Below are 21111 nucleotides of genomic sequence, written 5' to 3'. Positions count from 1 at the left end.
CATGGTTTGTGTGCAGCTGGGCATCATTGGCTATGGGGCTACCTGATAGATATTTACAAAATTATCAGAGGCATAGATAGAAGGACAGTTCGGTTTTAGGTAAAAGGGAGAAAGTTCAGGAGATATGATAGGTAAGGTTTTTTTTCGCTGTTCCAGACAGAATGTGAAAGTGCCTGGAATGCACTGATAGAGGGGAAGAAGCCAATATAGCAAGGTTTAAGAGGCATGTTGGCACAAGTATTACTAGGTAGAGAATAGAATGACATAGAAGGTATCAGAGCAAAAACTTTTATTTTAACTTTAGAATGGCATCATGTGTCAGGGCGAGCTTGCTAGGATGAAGGGCCTGTTCCTGTGCTGGACTGTTCTTTAAAACAAGATTTGTGCGGGAATGGCAAGATGTTGACTGAATGATGACTGATGATCAACAGCCACATTCAGTGGATCTCTCCTCAACAACTTGCAGCTTCATACCCTCCCACCCACAGCAGGGAAAATCAATATGGAGAATTGGACGTGAAAGTCCGAGCTGGTAACTGGTGACTTCATCTCACCCTTTCTATCTTGGACACCAACATCTCGGCGGACACTGCACAGACAGAAGCTGCATGTACTCCACACCCACCAATGCAGGCATCTGACAAATGCCAGCCTCACCATGTGTTTTAAAAAATTCTCAAGGTCAGGTTCGTAGGAGAGTAGTCTGACACAGAACAAACGACCAAGAGGCGAGTCTGCTAGAATATGGGCATTTTATTCCCCGCAGCGTCGCCACAACGGGTCTGGCTTATACTCACTCTACATGTTACCGGAACTGGGAGCCGTCAGTTCTCGTAGAGCGGTTGCCAACAACCCACGCTCGGCGGTTAAACGTAACCCCGGAGCAGACTCACCGAACTGGAGACTTTTCCAGCTGATATACTCTTTTCCAGATATAAACATTCATGTGAACAGCAGAGCAAGGCTAAAAAACACATTCCATTCTGGTTACATACAGATAAGAAGATTCACACGGGGAGGTGTGTAATAAGATTCACACGGGACTAAGCAACACCTCCATTCCGGTTAGATTCACACATGTATTGGGACATAATTTTTAACCGTTTCACCACATTCCACTGCTTGGAATTTTACACCACACCATGCCATCCCAGCACATTTCCGACACTGACAGTATGCTTCTGTACTTCAATGCTGCAGCTCAGGGTGCACTGACAACTCTCCTTGCAATACTCCTGCAAGGACACTGTGCTCAGGGACACACACCCAGCTCATGGACTGTCCCTCTGGGCCTGCTCAGTCCGTGTTTGTACACACTCAATGCTGCTGCAAGGACACTGTGCTCAGGGACACCCACCCAGTTCATGGACTGTCCCTCTGGGCTGCTCTCTCCGTGTTTGTACACACTCAATGCTGCTGCAAGGACACTGTGCTCATTGACACACACCCAGCTCATGGCCTGTCCCTCTGGGCTGCTCACTCGGTGTTTGTACACACTCACTTTGAACTGACTTGAATACTCACAGAATTATTGCCTTGCCTTACCCTGCCCCCAGCAGTGTTTCCCCTTAGCCAGAGCTACCAGGCTCACCCGCCTGCTGCATTGTTTTGGTGTTAAGCACAGACACAAACCCAGGAAGCTTGATATCATTGTCCACAGTCAGTCACGGTGCCCAGTGCAGTGAGACAAGAGGTGTCTCAGATCCCAGTCCGGGAGCTTGGACACGGTCAGTCAGCCTTTCATGGTTGTTAGGGTCAGGATCCTTCCCCTGTGATGGGGTGAGGAGCTGAATATTGGGGAACCCCTATTCCTCTTGTCTCTTTCTGCTCTCGTGTGGGGTGGTTCCTTCCAGGGAAGTGGAATTGCTTGTAACAGTTGGTACAGACCGAGAGAAGGTGCTGCATTCAGTGACAGTGGGAGAACATGAGCCTTTGTGGGAGGTGGGTGCAGTAACAGAGAGACAGTGAGGGCGAGGTCACAAAGTGCAGATGGTGGCACTTACCATGGTGACGTGGAGATGGTCACTGACCTCCTTCCGACACTGCTTGGCATTCACTAAGAAGGCTGGCACCTCACTGACACATGGATCAACCTCCAACCAAGCTGGCAGGGTGTAGTGTCATGGCCTCCCTTGCCAGTCCTGGAGGAAGATAATGTCCCTCTCTTGCACCGTGCCATCCACCAGAACCTCAGCGGCTTGGTCTCAAAGTGAAATCCCAGTTTTACCCCCTCTGCCATGTCCAGGCAAGTTTCGGATTGACAATCCAAGAGTATAATGACTTTTTAAAGATGGCCCCTGTAACAGGAAGGCTGGTGCATTCTGGGATATCCAGGCAGTGGGCAGTTCTGATGACAAAGGGAAAAATAAACATCTGCTTGGTGTCAGATGAGAGGAAGACCATGTGGGCAGGGAAGGTAGTTAATGAGACAGATTGGTGATGGTATTATGAGAATTTGCACTTCACCTTGTGGAGAGAAACCCTCCATGAAACCCGTCTAAAATGAGACTTGACCAAATCATTAGATGGCTTAGGCCTCTGTCTGTCTGAACTAAAATAGGGATGCAGTGTGAAATATTGGGAGCAACAAACTTGGAGCGGAGAATTTTACAGGAGATTCAAATCCTTAAAATAGGGGTAACACAATGTTTCAGACTGTTAAAAGGAGCCGGGGAAAATCCCCTGCCTTGTAGTTACCTACATTATCCAATCCTCACTGGATGCAGGGATGGTGCCGCAGGACTGGAGAATGGCTAACACCGCAGCTTTGTTTAATGTGGAGCAAGGGAATGACTGAACAGGTCGCGGCTGGAATTCTGAGACAGTGGATAAACGGTCACTGAACAGGTCCCTGGGACTCCAAGATGGTCAGTCTGGATTTGTTCAAGGAAGATCGTGTGTAATTAATCTAACTGTGTCGGTCTGAGGCAGTAACCTGTAACTGCATGTGACGTACTTGGATTTGACGAGAGATTCCATGGCAGACAGTTTAAAAACAGAAACTATAGGATCCAGGTGAATGGAGCAAACAACCCAGTGAAGTGCAAGGCAAGGCATTTGGGGACATCAACAATAGAGAGATATGTACAATAAATGACAGTATAGTCAGTGTGGGCAGAAGGAAGCTGGAAACATTAATAATCTTGTTAATATAGCAAATGGCATTATTTCCTCTATCAGACAAAATACGGAACTTCAAAGCAGCAAGCTTATGCAGGAACTGTATAAATAATGAGTTCAGTCACAGCTTGGACACTGTGTACAGTTCTGGTCACCCCATCACATGGAAGGATGGAATTGGACTGGAGAGGGTACAGAGGAGATTCGCTATCCTGTGACAGTGAAAGTGCAGTTATGAGGAAAAATTGAAATGGTGGATGCTGACAGGAGATTTGATTGGGGTGCACATATTGTCAGGAGCCTGGTTAGAAAGGGAGAGAACACCTTGTTCCTGTTGAAGAGCTCAGTTACGAGCGGCGAATATTTAATGTAATTTGTTGAAATATTTGAGAAATGGTGAGGAAAGTTGTTATTTCACCCAGAGTATGGTCGGGATCTGGGTGTCACACATGGAAGCCGAGTAGAGGCAGAAACTCTCAAACCATTTTAATAACGTGCCTGGATCTGCACTTGAAGTCCTACACTGTCCGGGGAGAAAGAACTAGGGCTTTAAAAAACAACGTCACATCTTTACCAACACAGACAGTGGACAGAGTGATCTCCTCTATACTGTGCTATTTTCTGAATTTTTCAAAGGTTACCAATGTTTGACATAATCAATACGCAAGGATGAGCGGTGAGGGCAGGGAGGAGCAGTGTGTAAATTGATTAGAATCACGATAATAATGATCCCATTCTTTATCCACAATGCTACTTCACTGTGTTGGCCTATTTAACCTACCTGTAAAAATCGGGAAAACGTTTGTTTATTCAGTTCTCAGTCATGGTCACACTGCAGCAACATCTCCATAATCCCAGCTCAATCTGACCTGGTTCACTCTATTGAAAGCTCCAATTTCACTGGCCTTGTTGAAAGGTTCCCAGCTTCTTTCTTGCCTGCTCTCAGTCAACTAATGTTTCTCACTCTCAATTATTGCACATCATTCTCTACCATCACCCTGATCTTTACAATAAAATGATCGCTGCGCCCCAAAACGTTCCCCTACTGACACTGGATCCACTTGCCCCACCTCTTTCCCAAGGACCAGGTCCAACAGTACATGCCCTCTTAGGCTGGAAACATACTCCTGCAGTCAGCCCTCCTCCATGTAACCCAGGAACACTTGCCCCTCGTGACCTTTCACCACCAGTATCCCTGTCTATATCTGGAAACATTACGTTTCGCAGTATAACCGATCTGTAGTATTGTCATCGCTCTCAAATGAACCTGCCTATTTATTCCCTCCATCCTTTCCAATGGTTCCTGGCTGACAGACTGTATCTCACAGTATAATTGTACACTTGTTGTTCTGTAGCTCCAGCCAAATTCATTCTGTTCTTGGACAGATCCTCTTTCTCTTGGACTCCTAAACTAACGCTAATCTAAACTAATACTTCTACCTTCATCCTTTCCCTTCCCTTTTATCATTTCAGAATCCCTTATACCCAGCAATATTTAACACCCAGTCCTGCCATTCCTTGAGCCAGCTCTCGGTGATCCGTCCATCAGATTTCCACAATCTGCATCTGGAACTCCGCACATTCCGAGTATTCACGTCCATGCAGAGTACCTCAGATTAAGGCTTTCGTTCTTACTCCATCTTCCACTGATAGACTTGTTGTTGTAAATTAGTAACAACTGCATCTCCCATTATTTTGAGAATCCTGGTAGTCTCCTCTACTATTCCTTTTTGGATCCTAAGCACACACCAAATTATTTTCAATCCCTCCCACACACCCCGTAAGGAATTCAGTCCCAGCTCTGTCATGTTAGCCCATCCAGCTTGTACAGTTGCTGCCTTCTCCAGAACCAGTCCCAGGAATCTGAAGTCCTTCCTGCAGCACGATCGTTCCAGTCACACTCTCATCTACCTAAAACTCCGAGTCCTGTTCTCACCTGGACACGGCAATGGGAGTATTCCAGGGATTGCTACATTTGCGGACTGGCTTGCTAACCATCCACCTAGCTCCCTAAATTCTGACTCCCAGACCACTTCACCCTTCCTACCCAGGTCATTCCTACCAACAGGGACATGACTTTTGACTGCTCATTGTCCCCCAGACGAATGTCCTGCAGCCACCGTGACATTCTTAACCCCACTATCCTGGAATTACAGAAACACTGACACCTTCTTCACTTTCCTGACTCCCCTGTGCCTATTGCTTCTCCTTCCTTCTCCCTCCACTCCTGTACAGTCAGGCTGCTTGTGGGGCCACAGACATGGCTCTGACTTCACTCCTCTGAGCAGCCAATACCTTCATCAGCTTCCAAACTGGGAATCTGAATTGGGAGGGAGACACCAGGATATTCTTGTATTCCCTGACTGTTTCTCTCCGATTGCTTAGTTCCCCAGACCCTTCCTTCTTCCAGGCCGTCATGTCTGCAGGGTGATCTGCTCTGCGTGTGTGTTATCCACCTAACTCTCAGCATCACAGATCTCCCATAGGGTCTCTAGTCACTGTCTGAGCTCCATGACCCAGTGTCCATCTAGGACACGAGCAGGGGGCTATGACTTCCCAATGTAACAGAACACATTTTCCATCTGACAAGTATGTCTTACCATGTCTTAAAATACAACATGTCTGGAGTAACTTAATTAATTACTTAGAATGAAGTTAACATTCGGGAAATAGCAATATGGTTAAGTCCCTTATTCAACTGTGGCTTACTGAGGGTAATTTATTATATTGGCTCACAATTTCACTTGTCCCTCTTATTTCTGAGTTCAACCCTTATTTCAGAAGTTGAAAAAATAAATTTGCTGACTTACAACAATTAACTGACAGTCACTAATAACAGTGTATTTATCAGCCAGTGACTTTACAGCCTTTTCTGTGATGGCTCTTGCATTTCTTTCAAACTCAGTGCAGGTAGGTCCCAGCAGCAGAACGTTATCACTGTGACTCCCAGGTGTGTGTAATCCTCCAGCTCCCACTCCACTCTGCTCCCTCACAGAGTCACCGTCTCTGTAACTCCCAGGTGCATGTAGTACTCCAGCTCCCACTCCACTCTGCTCCCTCACAGGGTCACCGTCTCTGTAAACTCCCAGGTGCATGTAGTACTCCAGCTTGTACTCCATTCTGCTCCCTCACAGCGTCACCGTCTCTGTGACTCCCAGGTACGTGTAATCCTCCGGCTCCCACTGCACTCTGCTCCCTCACAGCGTCACCGTCTCTGTGACTCCCAGGTACGTGTAATATTCCAGCTCCACCTCCATTCCGCTCCCTCACAAGGTCACCGACTCTGTGACTCCTCGGCACGATAAGGCCTTGATCCTCAGTGCTGATTTATATCCTCCCACGTTGCTGCCTCTGTAACTGTATGTTAGCCTCATGCTCCTGCTCCAAGTTGCTCTCTCACATGGTCACTTCCTCTGTGACTCAGTGCTGATTTCGAGCCTCCTGCTCTGCTGCTTCTCTAACTCCAAGTCCCAGCCGGCCTCGATCCTCGCTGCTGATTTATATTCTCCCGCTCTGTGCTGATCTCTCTCAGGTTCTCTCCCTTTGTGACTCCCAGGTAATGGTAGGCCTCAAGCCTCAGCTGAGATTTATAACATCCCATTCTGCTCTGCTCTCTTACAGGATCGCTGTTGTACCTGGAAGACAGTGGGAAAGAGGAGGATTAGACAGAGCAGAGGGTTTTACAGTGATTGAGCGAGCTATATGGGATGGAACAAGTTATCTGGGGAGCTAGGCAGACCTGCAGCAACTAAAGAAGCTTACTGGAAGATACTGTGAGAATTTCAGACACTGAAGAAGGCAAAGGAAATAGAGAGATGGTGGCTTGTTCATGACGGAGCTTTGTACAGTCTAAAGGGCTTTTTCTGAACTGGTTACGGTGATGTGTAGACTTCAATAAAACGAAATTGACATCCAGCAAATGTTGTCTGGTCCTGGAGACTTGGATGGAGACTTGGATGTGACAGACTTGCATGTGACAGAGTGAGAAGACTTGCAGTAACTGGGGGGAACATAAACCTTTGGGGCACTGGTGGTTTTCAAGGACCCTCAGAACACTAGGAGGTGCAGAGACTGGGAGCATTCCAAATAGTGGGATTGTAGGGGCTGGAAGTCTTGAGATGTATAAGGAGGAAGAAAAGCACCAATTTAACATATACAACCATTATAATTATAGACATTTAGGAAGGGAACCTGTGCTGTCATTGATTACAGTTAGATGGAGAGTAACAGAAACTGAAGGAGTTACAATTTTAAAAAGGGAGAGATTTTCGGTGATCAGAAGTTTAAACAAGAATAAAGAAATTTTAGTGATCTCTAGCACAGATGGGAATGGAGGAGGTGAGATATTGTGAGGAACCGTCAGATTTATATGGCGGGAAGGATGTCAGATATGAAAGGGAGAGCTGCATTATCTGTATGCAGTTACAGACATGAGGAGTGTTGTAGTGCCTGCTGGAGGGTACACAGATAACAACAGCAGTGGCTCAGGAAGGCAGCTCACCACCACCTTCTCAGGGACAACTCAAACTCAACAATAAATGCTGGGTCAGCCAACAAAGCTCGTGTTCATTAATGAATGAAGGAATAAAAGATCTACAAGTAGCACTGAGGTCAGAGCTGAAAATGTGTTGCTGGAAAAGGGCAGCAGGTCAGGCAGCATCCAGGGAACAGGAGACTCGACGTTTCGGGCATAAGCCCTTCTTCAGACCCTTTCGAATAGAGGTCACTCAGGCAGGGTCTTTCAACAGCCCTTCATAAACCTGGAACCACTATACCCTGGAAGGACAGGAGCTCCAGGTACATGGGAACACCAGCATTTCCAAGGTGCCCTCCAAAACACGCACCATCCTCCCAGCACTGTGACTGTCCCTACACCCAAAGGACTGCAATGGGTCAGGAAGGCAGCTCACCACCACCTTTTCCAGGGAATTACAGATGGGAAGGTAATGGTGAAACTCTGCTGTTTACAGCCAGACTGAAAAATAAATCCTGCAGTGGGTGTGAAATGAAATTTCCATTTCAGAACAACATGCTTAGCATGGGTAGAGGATTTGTTTGATTGGCACAAGGCAGAGAGTGTGAAGAAAGGGGTCTTTTACACGATGGGAACTGGTGATGAGGGGAGCTCCGCAGGGGTCAGTGTTGGGACTTCACTCCACGCGTTATATATTAAGAGTCTGGACAAAGGAAGTGAATGGGTTCGAGAAATGGGTTTCCAAGAACAATCCCAGGGATGAAATTTGTGTCATATGCGGAGCAGGTGAAGTCTCTGGGTCTGCACTTGATGAAGTTTCATAGGCAGTGACAGAATCTCATTCAAACTTACAGAATACTGAGGGGCCTGGATGGTGTGGACGTGGGCAAGATGTTTCCATGACCAGGAGAGACTCGGGGCCAAGGGTACAACTTCAGAGTGAAGGGACGACCCTTTCGAATAGAGATGCGGAGGAATTTATTCAGCCAGAGGGTGACGGATCTGTGGAACTCACTACCTCATGGGGCTGTGGGTGCTAAGTGATTCAGAGATAGCTAGGTTCTTGATGAGTAAGGAGATCAAGGGTTACAGGGAGTGATTGAGAGAACGAGGTTGAGAAACAATTCAACCATAATTGAATAGTGAAATAGACCCGATGGACCGAATGGCCTAATTCTACTCCTATAAATGATGGTCGTATGGACTGCGCTCTTTCCATCGGTTTCTTACTGTGCAGTTATCATTTCTGGCATATCGTTTACCATACATTCCAGCACCTTCCTGATTATTGATGTCACTTCTTGGTTTCAGAGCAACTGCAGAAAGCTACATCACAGAGTAACTTGGGAATCCTTGTGTATAAATCTCAGAAAGGTGGTATACAGGGCAAGCAGGACATAGAAAAGGCAAATGGGATGCTGGCATTGATTCCAAAGGGAATGGAGAATAAAAATAGGGAAGGCTTGTAACAACTATAGAGGACTCCTATCAGCCCGCACTGAGAATACAGTGAACAGATTTGGTCCCCTATCTGGAGGGAAAATGTCCTTGCATTGGAGGCAGCCCAGAGAAGGTTCACCAGGCTGATCTTCAAAATGGAGGGAGATTGATAAGAAGAGGTGGAGAAGGTTGAACTTGCAGTCATTAAATTTTAGAAAATGAGGCAAATTTATTGATACAACGAAGATTCCTGTGTTCTTACGGATTCAGTACTGAGACATTGTTTCCCTGAGCAAGGATCTGTAACTGGAGATAAAGGGGAATACAGACACCAGAGAAACTAACAGAGAAAAGCTGGGTTGTAGAGACTGGAGAATGCTACAGAGTTCGGATAGTTTGAGATCACTGTTGGTGATTAGAGTTCAGATCGGTTGTCGGGCTGAAAGATGTCAAGGAGAGTTACAGGGTTATCAGTCCTGAAGGAGTTCCAGAGATCAGGAGGAATATAGGGACTAGAGATTACTCAGATAGGGGTGGTCGTTGGAGATTCAGGAGATACAGAGACTGGGAGGGTTGTCGGGACTGAAGATTACACAGATATTGGTGGTAGTTGGAACTATAGAATATTTTAGAGAAAGGGACGGTTGGAGGCACTGAAGATTAGACAGATTGGGTGGTATTTGGAGCTACAGAAAGGGAGGTTTGGACGGACTAGAGATTACACAGATTGGGGTGGTAGTTGGAGCTGCAGGAGTTTATAGAGACCGGGAGGATTGTTGGTGCCGGGAATTACACTGAAATGGACAGTAGTTGGAGCTGCAGGAATGAGTGGGAAAGGGAGGGTGGAAGGGGCTGGATCAGTTCACACAGCCAGGGAGAATTATAGGGATTGGAGGAACCAGAGATACTGAGGGTTGTAGGGCTGCAGGAGTTCAGAGAGATACTGAGGACTGTGAAGGCCGGTTTACAGCATTCTCATCAGTTACACAGAGATGTGGAGTGCTGTTCTGGAGGAGGTGACAAAAATCAACAGGGTTGCAGATACTGAAGATATTACAAAGACAGTGAGCTGTAGCATTTGAGAAGGTTACAGCAATAGGATGCATTGAGGAGTTGGAGGCTGCTAGAGGTGTTAAACATGCTGTAGGAGATCAATAACCTTACATTGATCAGGAGGATTGGAAGCTCTGGAGATAAAGAATTAGAATTGCAGTAACTGAAGAATATCACAGAGATGAGGACTAACATATGAGTTAGAGGAGTTATAACATGAGATGAGCTGTATTCATTGGAGTCAGGGAAGATACAGGGAGATCTGAAGGGACCACAGGTGATCAAAAGGACAGTGAGGCTTCGCAGTATAGGATTGGGGTAGCTTACGCAGACAGGGAGTATTTTATGGAATGGTGCTATTTACAGAGACTATGAAGTTTGATGGAATTGAGGGACGAACAGAGATATGGAAGGCTGTAGTTAATGAATTCATTTATTGATGTCGGATGCTGAGGTTCTGGAAATTATATGGACCGGAAAGCTGGACAATCTGTCAGAGCTTACAGAGACAGGAACAGCAATAGAGCCTAGAGACACTAACACAGATAAGGAGTATTGCAGACACTGGAGGAGGTTTCTGCTTTAGGGATGGTAGTAGGGGAGTGTAACGTTTACACAGATAGGGGTGTAAGAGCTGGAGAAGATTATGGAGATGATTAGATTGATGGGGAGACTGGAGGAGCGTACATTGACAGGGCGGGTGATAGCGACAGGAGGATGTTACATAGATAGCCAGTCTTGTAGAAACTGATCGGGAGAGTTACAAGCATTGGAGCTGGTTCCACAGATCGGGGGTGTTACAGGGACCTGAGAGGATTATGCAGATAGGGAGGACTGGAGGATGTCCACATTTTCAGAGTGTTTCAGGACTGAAAAGGGTGACACAGTGAAGGAGGGATGTTGGAGCTGTGGGAGTTCACACAGACTTGGAGGTTCGAAGGGTTTGGGGCTGTTTATGGATAGAGGGATATATTTAGGGACAATAATATGGAACGCAGAGGGAGAGTTTAGATTAGAAACCCTACAGCATGGGAACAGGTACTTCGGCCCAACAAGTCCACACCGACCCACCAAAGAGTAACCCACCCAGACCCACTTCTCTCTGACAATGCACCTAACACTATGGGCAACTTAGAATGGCCAATTCACCTGATCTTTGAAGTGTCAGAGGAAAGCCACACAGACACGGGGACAATGTGCAAACTCCACACAGACAGTCACTCAACGCTGGAATCGAACCTGGGTCCCTGACGCTGTGAGGCAGCATTGCTCACCACTGAGCCACCGTGCTGCCCCAAATTGCAGAATTACACAGAGACAATGTTTGAGGTGCTGGGAGGACTATAGGGAGTGGAGGAGCAAACAAAGATGTGCAGTGTTGTTGTGGCTTGAAAAGTGTCTGGAGGTGTTTATGCAGATAAGGTACTCAGTAAGGTTGGGAGCAGGTTACTGAGGTCATGTGGTGCTATAGGCCAGTAGGCAGGAGTGTTATAGGGCCTGCAGAAGGTTACAGTGATATTATGTTCTCTTGGGGCTTGAGGAAGGTACACAGGAGGGTATTTTGGTCCAGGCTGGAGGAGTGCACAGAAACGGGGGCACGTAAGTATTGTGCAAGACTACAGAAATAGGAATTATTGTACTGAGTGAAGTATGAGATTATTGAGTTTGGGCATGTTATCGACACTGGAGCAATTTACACATAGGGAGAGTCGTCAGCATTGGAGTAGGTTTCAAATATACCGCGGGAATATGAGAGGGGTGGAGGTTATAGAAACAGGAAAGTTTCTGGGAATTACAAGTATTCCAGACACTGGCACAAATGAGTTGGACCGAAAGGCATGTTTCCTTCCTGTATGACTCGATCACACGACAAGAGACAAATGTGTGAATATAGAACAGAAAGATCCCAGGGTTCAATACCATCTCCTTGAGGGAGACCTGCTTTCCCCTCTGTTGTACTGATCCTCACTAAGACAGCACAGGCCTGGATTGATAACTGTCAACTTCCTATATTGACACAGGAAGGCTCAGCACAGCAGAGATGAAAGTAAACAAGAGGGTGAGGATTGAGCCTGGAACCATCATGCTCTGTGTTCGTGCTACAACACTGTATCTGTGTCATGTCTTCTGGACCAAAGTTCGATGTATTAAATACACTCTGCTCTGTTCACTGTGAGTGATCTCACCTCACTGCAGGATTTACTGAAGGCTCCAGATCTCACTCTCCATCTCTCTGGCTGACCAACTGTCTTCAGTGTGGTGGTGGACGAAACAGGAATTGGGAGTTCTGCTGAGTCAGGAGCATCCTGAGTACCTACAGGAGACAGAAAAATGAACAGAATGGGAAATCAGACTGATGCAGTGATGGTTAAACATGGAGAATGGCACCGAGTCCCACAGAGACCTGGAAAATCCCAGTCTCCATCCCTGGTCTGTGCTGCTGCGTCTCCCTGGAGTGGAGAATTCTGTTGGTTCAGGATCTGGAGTAGCTGCAAAAGGTGCAGTCACCAGCATCAATTAAACCCTCACAGTGACACATATCACATGGAGAGAGACTGTGTGATATCACCAGAGTGCAGGAAGTTATCAGGATCAAATCACGGTCAGGAAGAAGGTGCACTGGGATCAGTACTCAGGGATGAGCGAGCTATCAGTGAGCCAGGCAATGGCCTCGTGTTACTCTCACTAGACTGTTCATCCAGAATTTAATGCCGGTAGCAGGGATACCCATCTGACTACTTAATACCCTTTAAGTAAGGAAATCTGTTATAGGTTGCCAGTCTAGACTACATATGAATCCAGACCCAGAGCAATGGGATTGACTCTCAAATGCCCACTGTAATGGTCTGGCAAGCCACTCAGCTCTAAGGCTGGTCAGGGTGGGCATGAGATGCTGGCCAGCCAGAGACAGCAATATCTCACGAGTGAATTAAAACTAACACTGCTGGGACCAGTGTCCTGGCCAGTCATGTCGGTAGGTTTATGGACAGGGCTTTAAACTGACATGGAGGGTGCAGAGACAGGGTACAGGTGAAAGGAGCTTTCCAAATCCAAAGGGAAAATGTGAAGCCTCGGAACAGCATGGGAATCTGGCTGAAGACAAGCAGAAAGGAACAGGAAGGGACAGAGTCTAACGAAAACTGTACATCAATGAATCAGTTTGTGACAGGACATTGTGGGAAAGAGGAAATTATCATTTTTTTTGGAATGGGCAAAGTATCTACAATAAGGTAATAGACTTGTGACATAGAGAAAAATGAGACTTAGTCACCAGACAGACGTGGTTACAGGTTGAACAAAAGGTGGAACATAAATATTCAACAGTAAACAACCTTACAGGATCTCCGGCAGAATGGAAAATCAAGATGGGAACCCTGACACTAATGGATAACAAAGGGATTACAGAGAAAGCATTTGGCCTCAGATTATGCAGCTGAATCAGCCTGAATGCAAATTCTGGGTGCTGTGTGTCAAAAACACAAGCAGGAGAACAGTTTTTATGCTGCCTTGCAGTATTTCATTGCTCATCCCTGCATTAAACAGGAATTCATCAGAAGTTGTAGCAAAGGTGGTGAGATAATTTTTGGAGACTTCAATCTTTGTATAATCTGGGACAGACACATTGGCAAGAGTGATATTATCCGAGATCCTCCTTGAATGTTTTTGTCAGTGTTTCTTTGATTAACACATTGTGCAAATAGCTAGGGATGTAACTATCTCAGATCAACCATTGGGTGATGAAGCTGAGTGAATGAGTAATATCACACCGAGATCCTCCAAGAAATTATATCGGAATTCAAAGAGATTATGACACTTTAAAGTGACCATAAAGCACACCCGAGCATCAGTAACAAAGGCAATTACATGATTTTGAGAGAGAACTGACCAAGGTAAACAGGGGAAACAGACTGAAATGTCAGTCTGTAAATGAACAGTGGAAAACATTTGGACCCAGAGAGTCCTAGAGACGTACAGCACATAAATGGGCCATTCGGTCCAATTTGTCCACGCCACCCAGATATCCTATCGCAATCTCATCCCATCTTGGCCCATATCCCACTAAACCCTTTTTTATTCATAAACAATCCAGATGCCTTTTGAATGCTGCAATTGTACCAGCCTCCATCACTTCCTCTGGCAGTACATTCCCGACATAACCACACTCTGCGTGAAAAGGTTGCCCCTTAGGTCCCTTTTAAATCTTTCATCTCTCACTCTAAACATATGCCCTCTAGCTCTGGTCTCCACCACCCAGGGAAAAGACCTTGTCTGTTTATCCTATCCATGCCCCTCATGATTTTATAAACCTCAAGAATGTCACCCCTTAGCCTCTGACGCTCCAGGGAAAACAGTCCCAGTCATTTCAGCCTCTCCCGATAGCTCAAATCCTCCAACCCTGGCAACATCCTTGTAAAACCTTTCTAAACACTTTCAAGTTTCACAACATCCTTCCAATAGGAAAAAGACCGAAAATGCACGCAATATTCCAAAAGTGTCCTAACCAGTGTGCTGTACAGCTGTAATATGACCCCCAATTTCCTATAATCAATGCTATGACCACAGAGGAAGGCATACCAAACACCGTCTTCACTATCCGCTTACCTGCGACTCTACTTTCAAGGACTTATGAACTCCAAGGTCTCTTTATTCAGCAACATTCCCTAGGACCTTCACATTAAGTGTTCAAGTCCTGCTCAGATGTGCTTTCCCAAAATGCAGCACCTCACAATTATCGAAATTAAACTCCATCTGTCACTCCTCAGCCCATTTGCACATCTGATCCAGATCCCGTTGTAATCTGAGGTAACCTTCTTCACTACGCACTATATCTCAAATTTTGGCATCATCTGCAAACTTGTTAACTGTACCTCCTATGTTCATGTCAAAATCATTAATATAATGACGAAACATAGTGGCACCAGCACCAATCTTTGTGGCACACCATCGTCCTCCAGTGTGATTAGATTAGATTACATTACATTACAGTGTGGAAACAGGCCCTTCGGCCCAACACGTCCACACCGACCTGCCGAAGCGCAACCCACCCATATCCCTACATTTACCCCTTACCTAACACTACGGGCAATTTAGCATGGCCAATTCACCTGACCTGCACATCTTTGGGCTGTGGGAAGAAACCGGAGCACCAGGGGGAAACCCACGCAGACACGGGGAGAACGTGCAAACTCCACACAGTCAGTCACCTGAGGCGGGAATTGAACCCGGGTCTCTGGCGCTGTGAGGCAGCAGTGCTAACCACTGTGCCACCGTGCCGCCCACAAACGCAACCCTCCGCCACCACCCTCTGTCTTCTACCTTCGAGCCAGTTCTGTATCCAAACAGCTAGTTCTCCCCGTATTCCATGAGATCTCACCTTGCTAACCAATCTCCCATGAGGAACTATTTCAAGCACCTCACTGAAGTCCATAGAAATCACATCCAATGATTGGTCCTCATCAATCCTTTTTGTTAATTCTTCAAAATACGCAATCAATTTTTTGAGACATGATTTCCCACACACAAAACCATGCTGACTATCCCTAGTCATTCCTTGCCTTTCTATATCCATGTAAATCCTATCTCGCAGGATTCCCTTCAACAATTTACACACTACTGATGTCAGGCTCACTAGTCTGTAGTTCCCTAGCTTTCCCTCACCACCTTTCTTAAATGGTGGCACCACGTTAGCCAACCTCCAGTCTTCAAGCACCTCACCTGTGATAATCAATTATACAAATTTCTCAGCAAAGGGCCTATAAGTCACTTCCCTAGCTTCCCACAGATTCCAAGGTACACCTGATCAGAGCCTGGGGATTTATGCGCTTTTATGCATTTCAAGACATCCAGCACCTCCTCCTCTTCGATATGGATGCTTTTCAAGACGTCACCATCTACTTCCCCACATTCTGTATCCTCCATTTCCTTCGCCGCAGTAAACACTGATGCAAAATACTTATATAGTATCGCCACCATCTCCTCCGGCTGCACACAAAGGCTGCCTTGCTGATCTTTGAGGGGCCCTATTTTCGCCCTAGTTACCCTCTTGTCGTTTATGTATTTATAAAAACCCTTTGGATTCTCCTTAACACTATTTGTCAAAGCTATCTCATGTCCCCTTTTTACCCTTCGGATTTCCCTCTTAAGTATACTCCTCCTGCCTTTATATTCTGAGAATTCACTTGATTTCTCATGTCTCTACCTGACAATCTTTTTCCTCTTTTTCTTAACCAAAATCTTCATTCTCTCGTCATCCAGCATACCCTACACCCACCAGCATTTCCTTCCACTCTAACAGGAATACTATGTACTGTCTCTGGAAAGCCGTTATCTCATTTTTGAAGGCTTCCCAATCTCAAATGATAAAGGTTTCATTCTCTTAAAATGGAATCACCCCAATTCTGCATCTCATGAAACTGTCACTTGAAAATAATAAAAAAAGAACATTCTAAACGAAGACTTTGATGAGGTGAGCTCTGGTCAGTCCTGTCGATCTGGAGGTTACCAGATACACGGAGAGTACTTTCTATTAGAGCAGCACCAGGTCAGTGTCAGGCACACAGACAGAATGGGCAAATAGATTCAAATCTGAACTCACATTTCCCAGCCTGGGAATCTGAAGCTGTGCACAGCCAATTCTGGTAAACATCAGCAAAATTAGGTCATCAAGATCGGCCCAATAGTCTAATAAAAAAAAGAATCATTCAGACTAAAATATCCTTCAGGTTCCACAACGCAGTCTCGGTCCCATCTGCAGGTTATATGAATCCCGCTACCTCTAACCTCCTGAAGGATCCCCGTCCCTTCCTACATTTATACCATCCTCCAGGTTCTGCTGCCCTTCCTACCTCCGTAACATGACCCGGACTCTACAACTCTTCCTTCCTCTGCAATGTTCCCCAAAGGGTACTGGAGGATGGTGAGGGTTACAGAGTTAGGGAGGAATATCAGGATTGGAGGATTTTGCAGGTATTAGTAATATTGAAGTGGCTAAAATTGGCTTTGGTAGTTTTGAGGGTTCACATCAATAAAGGAGGTTACAGAGCTAAGGAGGAATATAGAGACCGGAAGACGCTTCATAGTTGGAATATTACGTACATTTCTGCTCACCACATTAACAAAAGGGTGTGGATGCATTGGAGAGGGTGCAGGGGAGGTTCACCTGGTATGGAAGGGGCTAGCTTTGAAGAAAGTTTGAATAGATTCGGATTATTTTCATTAGAAAGACAAAGGTTGACTGGGGACCTGATTGAGGTCTACAAAATCATGGGATGTACAGACAGGGTGGATAGCAAGAAGCTTTCTCCCCCAGAGTGTGATGAATGGAACAGATTGCAGAGATAAAGTGGGTTGTATGGACTGGAGGACCAAACAGAGATGGAGGGTAGTCGTGACTGAAGATGTTTATAGATATAGGAAGGTTTACTTCGGCAGATTATTTAGACATGGAGGGTGTGGAGTCTGACAGATTTTCCAGAAGGACAGTAATTTTGGTTGGAGCCAGTTTCAAAGGTAAGAGAGAATTTGTAACCTACTCCAGTTTGGTCAAAGTGGGAAAGGTTGTAGGGGAGGGTAACATTTCCACAGATAGGGGTGTAAGAGCTGGAGAAGGTTATGGAGATGAGTAAATGCATGGCAATACTGGAAGGACTTGCATTGATAAGGTGGGTGCTGGTGACAGGAGGATGTCACACATATAGTGAGTCTTGTCGGAACTGGATCGGGAGAATTGCAGGCTTTCACTGGGTTCTGCAGATCAGGAATGCTGCAGGCACCTGAAAGGATTGTCGAGTCTCCAGCGAGTGAAATTGTCTTTAGGACTGGAATAGGTTACGTAGATACGGAAACATTGAAGACAATGTATGCTATTTTCTTTTTCTTGAACAGAGCGTCATTATCCCTCATGAGCCAGGGATCGCTAAACCTGCCAGCTTTTCCATTCACTCTAACAGGGACACATTGGCCCTGGATTCTTGAGATCACACTTTTAAAAGCCTCCCATTTGTCCGTTATTCCATTTCCTTCAAACAGACTCACCCAGTTGATCGGAGCATGATGTGGAGGAGCCAATGTTGGACGGGGGTTGGCAAAGTTAAAAATCACACAACACCAGCTTACAGTCCAACAGGTTTATCTGGAGGTACTAGGTTTCAGAGCGCTGCTTCATCCGGTGGTTGTGGAGCACAATCATAAGAATTTATAGCAACAGGATTGCAGTGTCATGGAATGTAATAACAAACACATTTAGTAGAAGTTTTATCTTTTAGGCTGATCACCTGCGCTTTGAAAGCTAGTGCTTTGAAATAAACCTGTTGGACTATAACCTGGTGTTGTGTGATTTTTAATTCACCCAATCGACCTCTGCTCGATCCTGCCTCATGGCCCCAAACCTGTCCCTGCTCCAGTAAAAGACATTAATCTATGGACCTGTCTGATCTTTCTCCATAACTATGTTAAAACTAAGACAGTTGTGTTCACTGGATCCAAAGTGCTCTCCGACTGACACTTCAGTCACTTGCCTGACCTCGTTTTCTGAGGGGAGGTCCAGTGTTGCACCCACCTGAGTAGAGTGGGGACCTCTGCATATTGATTTAGGAAAATTTCTTGGACACATTTAACAAATTCCACTCCATGCGGGCCTTTTACACTCTGAATGGCCAAGTCAATCGAGGGGAAGTTAAAATCTCAAACCAATACTATCCTACTATTTCTATAGGTACCTGCAATCTCTCTACACATCTGCCCCTGTTGTACCCGCTGGCTGTTTGGGGTCGAGAACACCATCCCAGCAGACTGACCATCCCCTTTCTGTTTCTAACTTCTCACCATATGACCTCATTTGATCACGTCGAAAGAGTATCCTAAGCACTGTTGTTATATCCTCCCTTATCACAAGGGCAGCTCCCCCTCCTCACTTACTTGTCCTTCTGTCCCGTCTGTAGCTTCTGTATTCTGGAACACTGAGCTGCCAGTCCTGCCCTTCTCTCAGCCATGTTTTTGTTATGGCTATAATATCCCAGTCCCCAGAGCTAATCCATGATCTGAGCTTGTCTGCCTTACCAGTCAGGCCTCGTGCGTTGAAATGAATGCCCTTTAAACCAGAAGTCTTTCCCCTCCCTTGACTGTGCCCCAGAATATCCTGGATAGGAAACTTGCTCTTGCTGGCTGATGCATTTTTCCCTTGACTGGTCGATGGTACCTCTCTTATTCAGAGTCCAAACCTCCTGTCAAACTAGTTTAAATCCTCCCTGCATAACACTGGCAAATCTCCCTCCTGTCAAGAGGTTTTAACAATTGATTGTTGAGGGTATTCACAGGTAAAGGACGTCAGGCAGGTGGGAAGCATTCAAAACGGAGATGAAATGAGAGTTCAGGGCCAGCATATTCCTGTTAGTGTGAAGGACAATGCCAATCACAAGTAGGAAACACTGGGTGACTGGGGTTATTAAGTCTCTGGTCAAGAAAAAGGGGGCACGTGTCATAAACATTGCGGGTGGAGTAATTCACTTAAGAGGGAAACTAGGAAGGACCAAAGGGGACCATAGAAAGTGTTGACAGATCAGGTTGAGGAAAATCCAAAGACAGTCTACAAGTATATTAACAACAGAAGATTAACTAGGGGTAGAATATGGATTAATGTGACCATCCATGTGTGGAACCACAGGAGATGGGCGAGACCCTAAATGAGCATTTCATGTCAGAATGTACTGTGGGCAAGAAAGAGGAAACAAAGGGAATAAACAGTGATGACTTGTAAAGAATCCCCATTACAGTAGAGATCTTAGAACACAAAGGTAGAGAAAGTGCTAGATCCTAAACAAGCGTATCCCAGAACATTGTGACAAAGTAGTGGCAGGGACATGAGTAGAAATATTTTTATTATTGTTTTTCGCATTTCCATTGGGCATAAGTGGCTGAGGGGTGACCTTATAAAGGTTTAGAAAACCATGAGGGGTACAGGTAAATTGATTAGCCAACGTCTTTACCCCAGGGTAGTGGGGTCCATAACTAGATGGGATTGAACTGCAGAAGGAGAAGGTATTAGCAATTCTGGAAAGTGTAAAAAAACAGTTGCCTGGGCCAGATGGGATTATTTCCTTGGACTCTGGAAAGCCAGGAAGGAGATTGCCAAGACTATGGCTTTGATCTTTAAGACATCATTGTGTACAGGAATAGTGCCAGAAGGCTGGAGGACAGCAAACGTTGTCCCCTTGTCCAAGAAGGGGAATAGAGACAACCCTGGTAATTATAGAGCTGTGAGCTTTACTTCGATTCTGGGTAAAGTGTTGGAAAGGCTTGTAAAAGCTAACATTTATAATCAGCAGGAGATGAATACATTGATTAGCGATAGTCAGCACAGTTTTCTGAAGGGTAGGACATGCCTCACAAACCATATTGAGTTCTTTGAGATGGTGACCAAAGAGGTGGATGAGGGTAAAGCAGTTGGTGTGTATATGGATTACAGTATGGTGTTTGTTAAGGTTCCCCACGGTAGGCTATTGCCGTCAATACAAAGGCATGGGATTGAGGGTGATTTCGCTGTGAGGATTGGATAATTGGCTGGCTGAAAGAAGACAGAGGGTTGTGGTTGAAGGGAAATACTCATGCTCGAGTTCACTTACTAGTTGAAACTTCCAGGATCTGTTTTGGAACCACTATTGTTTGTCATTTATATAAATGACTTGGGTGAGGGCATTGAAGGATATGTTAGCAAATTTGCGGATAACGCTCAGGTCGGTAGAGTTGTGGATAGTGACGAAGAATGTTGTAGGTTACAGAGAAGCGTAGATAAGCTGCAGAACTGGACTGAGAGTGTGAGGTGATTCACTTTGGAAGAAGTAACAGAAACAGAGTACTGGGATAATGGTAAGATTCTTGGTAGTGTCGGTGAGCAGAGACATCTCTCTGTCCATGTCCATAGATCCTTGAAAGTTGCCACGCAGGTTGATAGGGTTGTTAAGAAGGCATTCGGCGCATGAGCTTTTATTGGAACAATCATTAAATTTCAGAACCATGAGATAATGCTG

General features: G+C 45.6%; 1 long non-coding RNA gene across 2 annotated transcripts in view; it reads right to left on the bottom strand.

The window, feature by feature from the left end:
* Positions 1-314: 314 nt before the first annotated feature.
* LOC148148006 (uncharacterized) overlaps positions 315-21111 on the bottom strand; it is an 88929-nt gene continuing 68132 nt past the window's right edge. Inside the window, exons 7-9 of one of the 2 annotated variants that reach the window (XR_015759440.1) lie at positions 16683-16768; positions 12274-12401; positions 315-6755 (exon numbers count right to left, since the gene is read on the bottom strand). This is a non-coding gene — a long non-coding RNA (uncharacterized LOC148148006). The remainder of the gene's footprint in view (positions 6756-12273; positions 12402-16682; positions 16769-21111) is intronic. The other variant, XR_015759441.1, reaches the window with a different exon arrangement.

This window comes from Chiloscyllium plagiosum, unplaced genomic scaffold (assembly GCF_037043375.1).
Source record: "Chiloscyllium plagiosum isolate Xiang-an unplaced genomic scaffold, Cpla_swu_hap1 HiC_scaffold_14, whole genome shotgun sequence".
NCBI classification, from domain to species: Eukaryota; Metazoa; Chordata; class Chondrichthyes; order Orectolobiformes; family Hemiscylliidae; genus Chiloscyllium; species Chiloscyllium plagiosum.
Note: the sequence above shows the minus strand (reverse complement) of the source record. Positions and strands in the feature narration are given on the sequence as shown.